The following is a 10,232-nucleotide window of genomic DNA, read 5'->3' on the forward strand; positions in this document are numbered from 1 at the left end:
GCCCGGTCCGTTCGACGTTACGTCCGCCTGCGATAAATGCCACGTCGGAAGCGTCCTGCCGCACCCCCTGCTGGACTCCTTCACCCGATCTCCATCCCTACCGAACCTTTCTTCCGTGTTGGTGTAGACCTTCTCGGCCCTTTCCTGAGTCCACTCTGGCAACAAGTGGGTCGCCGTTGCTATAGACCATGCGACCAGGTACGCCATCACTTGAGCGCTCCCCACCAGCACTGCTACTGACGTTGCCGACTTTCTGCTCCACGACGTCATTCTACACCATGGCGCTCCTCGTCACTGCTCACCGATCGTGCCGCGCATTTTTGTCACGAGTCATTGACGATCTTTTACGCTCTTCCTCAACGCAGCACAATTTGACCACTTCCTACCATCCCCAAACAAATGGCCTCACCGAGTGCCTAAATCGCACTCTCACGGACATGCTCTCCATGTATGTCTCATCTGACCACCATGACTGGGACCTGGCGCTACCTCACGTGACCTTCGCTTACAATTCATCGCGTCATGATACCGCCGGTCACTCACCTTTTTATATGCTCTATGGCCGTGATCCGACGTTACCACTGGACACCCTACTTCCGGCTACTTACGTCTCCGCCGAGCGAATACGCACGGATGCTATCGCTCGTGCCGACCACGCGCGTCAGATAGCCCGCTCTAGGCTGTCGGCTTCACAAGCAGCCCAGAAGACCTCTACGACAGCAGGCATGTCGACGTTCGTTTCTCGCCTGGTTTCCTAGTTCTCCTGTGGTGCCCGGTTCGTCGTGTTGGCCTGTCCGAGAAGTTGTTATCCCGCTACATGGGTCCGTATCGTATCGTCCGCCAGGTAACGGACGTCACCTACGAGATCGTTCCCGTTTTCCGAACTAGCCCGCCTGCAACACGCCCAGTGACGTAGTGCACGTCAGTCGGCTAAAACAATACCGCCCTCCTTCCGAAGAACATGGTTAAAGCGCACCGAGACGGTGCTTTTACCGCCGGGGGTATGCTACGTAGCTAACCCATCAAGAGCCAGACATTCTGCGTACAGAAGACGACAAAGAGGACTGCTGTCTGTCTGCTGTGGGTGCTGTCCTCCATCTGCTCGATGCTGTGCACATCAGTGCAAATACACTTGTAATAGTCACGCCTCGTGTCATTTTCCGTACAATATGATGACGTATTCACACGTCCATGTCGCTTTTGCATTGCCTCCGTGATCGTCAAGGAGACCGCGCAAAACCGCGTTTAGGTGCAGAACGCTTTTCTTGCAGCCGGTTTTGTGGCGCTGAGCACGGGGCCGACGATCAAGACGTCGCACGGAGGGTTCTGAGATGGTGTCACACATGGTAAAAGGTAGCGCCTTTTCCATCCTGTGGCAGATAAGCATCATTTTCCAGCGGGAAGCACGCGCGAGCCATCGTCTCAGTGCGCGCTGTCCGCTGCTCACCGAACATCGCAGGCCCGACGCAGCAACGAAAGTCTTCGCCGCGGTCACGGAAGTGCTTGTTGCACGCAAGACTCGTAAACGATGGCTACTTGCCGGTTCTTAGCTTCACAACCCATGCTTCACGCAGTTTCTTGTTCCGCGGTTACCGGTGCAGGCTGACACTGGGCTCCGTTGCGTAAGCCCGGCACTGCGGCACCGAGCGGTAGAGCCCCATGTTCGTCGCCTATATAAAGACAGCTCGTTCAGGCCACGATAAGATTACCGACGGCCGACGCTCTGTTCGCCGCTATCAGTGCACAGCGTGTATCGCTTCTATTCTGTTTTCATTTTTCGTGCACAAGTTCACCTGAATTAAGAGTTTTGTCTTGAAACCACCGAATGCTGCCTTATTCGCCGTTACGACCACGTGACTATATTGTCACGTGGAAGGGACATCGAAGACGACGGCACTCGTCCTAATAAGACGAAACTCTTTATTTGCGCAAATTTGGGCGGGAAACGAAAAGTCAAACCATCATCATCATCGTCGTCAACCTGCCTAGCCGACTGCAGGGCAAAGGCCTTTCCCATGTTCCGCCAATCAACCCGGTCCTGTGCTTTCTGCTGCCACGTTATACCTACAAACTTCTTAATCTCATCTACCCACCTAATTTTCTGTCTCCCCCTCACGCGCTTGCCATCCCTTGGAATCTAGTCTGTTGCCCTTAATGACCACCGGTTATCCTGCCAACGTGCTACGTGCCCGGCCCATATCCATTTCTTCTTCTTGATTTCAACTATGATATCCTTAACCCCCGTTTGTTCCCTGACCCACTCTGCTCTCTTCCTGTCTCTGAAGGTTACACCTATCGTTTTCCTTTCCATCGCTCGCTGAGTCGTCCTCAATTTAAGTTGAACCCTCTTTGTAAGTCTCCAGGTTTCTGCTCCGTAGGTAAGTACCGGTAAGATGCAGCTGTTATATACCTTCCTCTTGAGGGATAGTGGAAGATTACCATTCATTATTTGATAATGTTTGCCGAATGAGCCCCAACCCATCCTAATTCTTCTAGTTATTTCACTCTCATGGTTCGGCTCCGCGGTTACTACCTGTCCTAAGTAGACGAACTCCTTTACAACTTCTAGTGTCTCGCCGCCTATCGCAAAGCGCTGTTCTCTGCCAAGATTGTTCCACATTACTTTAGTTTTATGCATATTAATTTTCAGACCTACTCTTCTACTTTCCGTATCCAGTTCAGTAATCATGAGCTGCAATTCGTATCCCGCGTTACTCATCAATGCAATGTCATCAGCGAATCGTAGGTTACTGAGATACTCTCCATTAACTCTTATCCCTAACTCTTCCCAATCTAGGGCCCTGAAAACCTCCTGTAAAGACGCGGTGAATAGCATTGGAGAGATCGTGTCTCCCTGCCGTGCGCCCTTCTTTATTGGGATTTTATCGCTTTCTTTATGAAGGACTATAGTGGCTGTGGATCCGCTGTAGATTTCTTCTATTATGTTTGTATAGGCTTCGTCGATGCCCTGATTCCGTAGTGCCTGCATGACTGCTGATGTCTCCACCGAATCAAATGCCTTCTCGTAATCTATGAAGGCTATGTATAGGGGTTGGTTGTATTCCGCGCATTTTTCTATCACCTGATTGATAGTAGGAATATGGTCTATTGTTGAGAAGCCTGTACAAAATCCTGCCTGGTCTTTTGGTTGATTGAACTCTAATGTCGTATTAATTCTGTTAGCAATTACTTTTGTAAATAGCTTGTAGACAACGGACAGTAAGCTGATGGGTTTGTAATTTTTCAGGTCCTTGACGTCCCCTTTCTTATGTGTCAAGATGATGTTGGCATTCTTCCAAGATTCTGGCAGCCTCCCCATCGAGAGACACTTCGTATACAGGGTGGCCAGTTTTTCTAACATAATCTCCACCGTCTTTCAACAGGTCTGATGTTACCTGATCCTCACCAGCGGCTTTGCCTCTTTGCATTCCCTTTAGGGCTTTCTTTACTTCTCCTGTCAATACTGGTGGGATGTCAGACTCTTCTGAGATATTAATGCCTCTTACGTTATCATCCTGAATGTCTCGGCTGCTGTACAGATCTCTGTAGACTTCCGCTACCTCAACTATTCTATCCATATTGGTAGTGAACTTGCCTTCCTTGTTCCTTAATGCATACATCTGATGTTTGCCTATGCACAGTTTTGTCTTCATAGCTTTGAGGCTACTTCCGTTCTTTAGAGCATGCTCAATTCTCTCCATATTATACTTTCTTATGACGGCTGCTTTACGCCAATTGATGAACTTCGAAAGCTCCACCAGCTCTATTTTGTCTGTTGCATTTGACAGAAAAGTCAAACAACAAGCAATAAACGCTGTACTCTGACAGCCGCGGTAAGAACGTCGGCCGTCGATAATCTGACCGTCGGCAGAACGCGTCGTCTTTTATACAGCCGTCATCGAACTTTCCAGCGTTAACGCTGGTACTCGCGTAAGCTCTCGAGTAAACTTCACCATTCGCGTCTTGAGTATAATGTGAACAGAATGATGTCGAAGACTCGCGAAGCTTCCCAAACATTGTGACGCGGTCTGCGTTGAGCGTCACTAGCAATTTTTGTGGGGAAACCCGAATAAATTAAACTGACGCAATAAACGCGCGTTGCAATATATAGCACCTCCATAGATCACCAACACCCAGTGGGCATTCAATCTCGCAGATGCTCCTCTTTTTTCACTCATTTGCGCCATACACCTCTGATGAGTTGAGTCACCTTTGCGTGCTGCTGTCTTCAGGTAGGCTACTAACCGCTTTAAGGAAATCTTACGCAAGATCTTCTTCTATGTTTTGTTGTTCTTGAACTGAGCACCATCATTATTACTTCTATCAATTACTCGTTTTCATTTTTACACCCAATTTCGCATTTTACCAAATAATTAAGATATCATACATGGTATTTTCATTTTGTGAAGCTGGTATTGGTGATACTACATATAATGTATTCTTTATTCATATATGAATTATCCGGATTTTTACCTTTTCGCTAAAATTCTGTATTTTCATGGGGCCCCTTCTCGACTTACTTGCGATATTGTGCATTTCTCCCCCCTTCTCCCGTCTGCAGTACAATTGGCCCTCAGGGTCTTCTAAATAATCACTAAAAGCAACACCCCACGCCTCCCTACGGCTTCGATTTACTGTATATGGCCATGGGCCGCATCTCATTGCCCTGCAGAGGCAGAGGCTTCTTTTTTTTGGTAGGCAATTAACCCTACAATCCTTACACAAGAAGACGGTGAAACGAAAATAGCGGAGAAGAGTCGTGATGTCGCCGCAACATCTCATGGTTACATATACCAGCGAGAGTGTATTCGCGTTTATGCTGCGAACGCATCTCCGCTCGTTTTTCTGGCGCGACCGACTGTAGACGGTGACGATCTTCCTCGGACTCAGTATCGTTGGCCGCATTCTCCGCTATTGCACGGCCTCAACTTCGCTGTCTGTATTTGCGTACTTCTCACGACGTCACTTCGCTTGTTCCTCCCGGCGTGAGCGTGATGCGCGATCTCACCATGACCTGTTTCTCGAAGTGCCCAGCGTAATACTGCATCAGTGCCATCTCACGTTTTCACCCTTCTCCCCTACTAGACTCCATTCTTGTAGACGTCAGAGCGCATACGCACGCGAGCCGGATATAGTAACTCCGTGATAATACATGAGGTAGAAGACAATTCGCGGCAAAGCCCACGCAAAATCTCTTTTTGGAGTTGTCTAAGTCATTAGTAAGCGTAGAGCTTTACTGTAAGTTGTGGCCTTCCATAGGAAGATGTTTTCGGGAGGCATCGGACTGACGTCGCTCAGTTTCTTTTGGGCTTTCGTGAGCGCCTCAAGAGCAGCGGCAGAAAACGCGTCCAGTGACCATCGAAATACGAGTTTGGCACTAAATTTTTGCAAGCTGTAAATTCTCCTTGGTATGTACAATCTTCCATGTCAGCTTCACATATTTTCGAAGAAGATGTGCTATTCATCTGCAAGTATTTTTGTGCCAACCGACCACCCGCCCGTCCTTCTGTCACGCATAACGGTCATCACAATGAAGAAATGAGTGCAGAAAAATATTTGTTCTTCGCGTTTCTGGGTTTGAACCCGACTTTGAAAGTGAGTGATATGTGCACTCATGATTCTCATTTATCAGCGGCATGTAATGAACAAAGGGTAGTTCTTAAGCTTCCTTCGTATTTTGTCCGCATATGATAAACAAAGGGAGATTTAATGCGCAAGAACAGGAGCTTTAAGAGTAGCCAGAAGCTAGCCATGGCTCCAACCTGAAATTGTCGTCGCCAGACGTAATCGCAAAATAGCCTGTTTGGCGTAAGGTCAACGCTGGGCAACCAAGGGCAACGCTGCCTGAATTTCTGTCTTGTTTGCCTCTGTAGATCATATGCTGTTTGTTGCTTGACTATTTATTGACACCATTTATATTTAGCATTTAATAATGTAAATAGGATCTATAATAGTGTAACGCTAGCATGTATGTCGTCTTTCCGTGCAAATGTGTAATGTCCGGGCTCTATATCTGTGGAAGCTGGAACTCGATACACTGTATATGAGTACACTGTACACTGTATATGTATATGTATGTGAGACACTTTCAGATACACTGTATATGTATATGAGACACTTTCAGATTTTTTAATGCGCCCGAAAAAAAGTCTAATAATCGATTAATCGACATAAAAACTCATCTTCTTCGAGATTCGTCGATTAATGGCTCAGGTGGTAAATGGTTATTCGATAATCGATTCAAAAGATTCTGCAACCATCCGGAGGATGGCGATGGATGAACGGTAATGAGTACTTTACGCGCACATGACTGACGTATGTAGACAAACGTCCTTCCACGAAGTCGCTTTGTACACAAAAATAGGCACTTGACATCCTGCACAAATTCTAAACGAATATGTATTCTTCTCAAAGCCACAAGGTTACTATTATTCACTCGTATCCAATAAGTTCTTATATCGTGGTTCAAGTAATTCATCATTAATCAATGTGTCGGAGTTTAATATATTCATTCTAATGAATTGGCTGAGAACGCATGAGGTGCTCCACCAAATATCATAAAGTTGAAAAGAATCAAATAAATTGTTGAATATATAGTGCACTATTTCAATGAGAGCTGTGTGTACTTGTAATTTATGCCTTTATGAGCCAAAGTACTTCGAACTTTAACAGCATGCCTCATCATTTGACTAGGCTGAATCAAGGTTGGGGCATCTCTCTGTGGGTTTAAATTTAAATCGCATTCTTTGGCCAGACGTGGGAAGAACATTGCTGCTTTATCACAATTTGATGGAACACTGAAGACAAAAGTTTGTCAGCTAATGCAATTAAAGTGAGTTTTTAAAGCTGTCTTTATGATGTTCGCAATAAGTGTTGCGCCTATTAGAAACAATCAATGTTTCGTGCCACAAGTCCAGTGCTTTCACCTCGATGTGACGTCACTGTTTCTTTTGTCTTTTTTTTTAATACTGGCTCACTAATATTTCCCAAACTTGCCATGTTGAACTATGTGCGTTAATTTTACCGACGAACAATAGAAAAAGGCCTTCGTGATTTATGACGTCACGGTAAACTGATGTGGTAAATTAGGGATTGTTCAGTCACCCGTCTTTTATGTTGCGTGCTTTATTATGATCACATTTAGACTTACCAGGACTCTTCTCACAGCCGTGCTCACACACGGGGCAGGGGGGGGGATGTGGCCACCCCCCCTTACCACCTAAAGGGGGGGGCAATGTTTGCACTTTACTGTTACTTATTTGGACCAGTCCTGTCATTGTTTAAAGAGCAGGGTTAAGGTTAAGGTTAACACAGGTTTTTGTCGATAATGGCGGCCAAACGCTCCTGGTGTTGAATGCTATCAACTGTTTACTTCCTGTTGTTACTCCCTGAAAGCCAGGAGCCAAAGCCAGTTCAATGTGAGTAGGAATTCATCTCTTCATTCTCATTTTTTTCTTCTATTGTCAAGCGTGTTCTCTATCGCAGTCGACCAACAGGGAGGGGGCGGGTTGGGATGCTTTCACGGAACTATGGCTCTTCTCTTGCTACAAAGGATATCGTACTGTAAAAGGACGTATGATTTACAAATATGGTTGGAATACTTCTAATTTTTCTTTTCTACGTAAAAGCTTGTTCCTTCGAAACTATACTTAACCTCTTTAATCAACCCTGCACGCTTTTAACATGTCCTATTTGCGCGAACATTCGCAACCGCAAATGATGCGGCGCTACGGCCTCTTCAGCAACGAATGCAGTATAACAAAGGGATCAATAATCCTCTACCTATACGCAGTGCAGCTACAGATTTGTGCATCATACAGCCAAGCCTAGATTACATTTGCTATACTAGGTGTCACAAGCAGTCGTGCAAGTGTAAACTCAGACATCTTGTTCTGCCCGCACGTTAGCATTATTTTTTAAAGCGAAGCTTTATATTGCTAGATTCGGGCTGAGCGCGTTCGTGGACAAAATACGTGTACAATTTTTGGCTAACCGAATAAGTCGACTCATCCAGCGTTTCTGCGTCGAAGGAAAATGGACATGGCGTTAGTGTGCGAGAAAGGTTAAATGAGAGGCAAGGAAGCTCGAACGTTCCGGCACTCCGAAATTCATTGCTCGAAAACGGTTGGAAACATCGAAGCGTGTTAACGTTTCTAAAAGGTGTTGTCTCTGGGAGCTGTAGTGAGAACAATGACAGAGGACGTGTGCAATTGCTTCCTCGTGGCCACAGTGATCCCAGGCAGCACAGTCTGCCATTCCTATTCGGTAAGCAATGCTGTTTGTGAATGACACTCCAAGCCACAGGCGGCAGAGGGCTGTTGTTTCGGATCAAGATAGTCCGGATGCAACTTGAAGTTGAAGTGACGGTTCCAGAAGACGAAGGCGGATACGCAGAAACCGGAGGTATTCCACATCGAGTGTGTTACATCACGCCCGAGAGAACTAATCTTTGATATTGCATGCGTTCTTGATAGTTGAATGGCTTCCTGCACACCAATTTCACGAGCATTCCTTGCAGAATTATCGGCATGTTCGAGGCCGTCGATGCCACAGTGGCCTGCAAATCACTCAAAAGTTATGTACACATAGTAAATTTGAATGTACACGGGGGAAGGTCAAGGCACGTACCCAATGCACCCAGGAAGGAGGTTAACACTGCACACAGCCCAACGCCATGGCCTGACTTGTCTACTGGTGGCCATTACCCTATCCATCTTAGTGGTCCTTCGCTCTGCTCACGGAGGCCACGTTGTTATATGAACATAGTACACTTCTGACGTCGGAGCCACTGATAACGATCTTACATGTCGCATATGACTAATCTAGTTGAGCTTAACGTATCATAGTGCTGTATACTAAAAGTGTTGTGGCACGTTTCGGTTGCAGCGCACACAAATTAATGCGCACTGCGTGCGCAAGTTCTGCGTACGCCCACCTTAAATTGTCTAATATAGCTCGCTAATAAACTGAACCACTAGCAGCAGCTTGGCTCTCACGCAAGGACTTCCCTGGGCAAGCACGCAGAGAAATAAAACATGCAGTCGGACACTTAGCGTGACATTACGCGGAGAAAGCAGGTTATGGAGAGGAGTGGAGAATTTTTGAGAGGTTGTTAGCCGGGCGAGGAAGCGTCGACGGAGGTAGGCTTACCCATGGTGACACTCCCTCCTGGTTTTGTGTTTCCTCCATGAAAATCTGCTGCTTCTTTAAGCGAATTGTACCTACGCGCTATCCATTACAGTAAACATATTTCGTCCTTTTACTCCTGTATCACTCACCAGTAACGTTGTCAAGACCATAAAGTACTTGCCAATAGATATGGGAGGCGGAGAGAGAAACACTGACTTGATGTTTGTGGGGCTTGAACACTGGACCTTTCAGGTTCAAATCACCGCCGGTGCCTGAGGGCTCCCAGGTTGAGCTCCGGAATGTCGTAAAGCCTACGTCACATGAAAGCACTCTAATGTAGGGAGTGTTGGTGCAGCAGGTGCAACAACCAGTGTCACGCACTGCCCGGAAAATGCATCAGGGACCGAGTTGTTTACATCAGTGGTCAGTTATCAGTACTAGGTACCCGGCCCACAAGAAACCCTCTGGCACAAACGAAACACGTGTTATAATTTTGGTTGCCCGCATACTGACGACTAAGCTTGGTTTCGACATCATTACACTTCCCTAAATGTTCAGTTTAATAATATGCGTACAGTGGAATGCTAGCGCGAACTTCACCTATGAAAACAATTGCAAACGACGGAGCGCACGAGTGCCGCGCTGTCCACATTTCTTTTGATCGCCTAGGTACATCCTGGAATGCGCGAAGTGACATGCCAGCGCACGGAAAGATATAGAACTACATGCAGCCTGCAGCCATACACCAGATACATAGTGACCCATCTCATATATTTACGTCAATTTTGAAATAGCTGCACGCATGCCGACGCTTTTGGAGTCGCTTCGGTTTTTCCGGAATTGTGTTGAGGAGCTCCTGATTCTCATTCCTTAAGGCATACTTTAGCAACATTTGCTACATCAGGGCATCGTTTTCGTAAATATAATAATCAAGGACTGAAGGCGACACCCTAAACAACATACGCGCGTCTTGTGAATCAAAAAGGGAGGTCGCAATTCGCTTTCAGGAGCTTCAAGAATACGTCTACTGCACTGACATTATGCTAAATAAAATGTATACCCCCCCCCTGATGTACAACCCTTCGGGGGCCTTTCTGCTGTCA

The sequence above is a fragment of the Rhipicephalus sanguineus genome, chromosome 7 (assembly GCF_013339695.2).
Source record: "Rhipicephalus sanguineus isolate Rsan-2018 chromosome 7, BIME_Rsan_1.4, whole genome shotgun sequence".
NCBI lineage: Eukaryota > Metazoa > Arthropoda > Arachnida > Ixodida > Ixodidae > Rhipicephalus > Rhipicephalus sanguineus.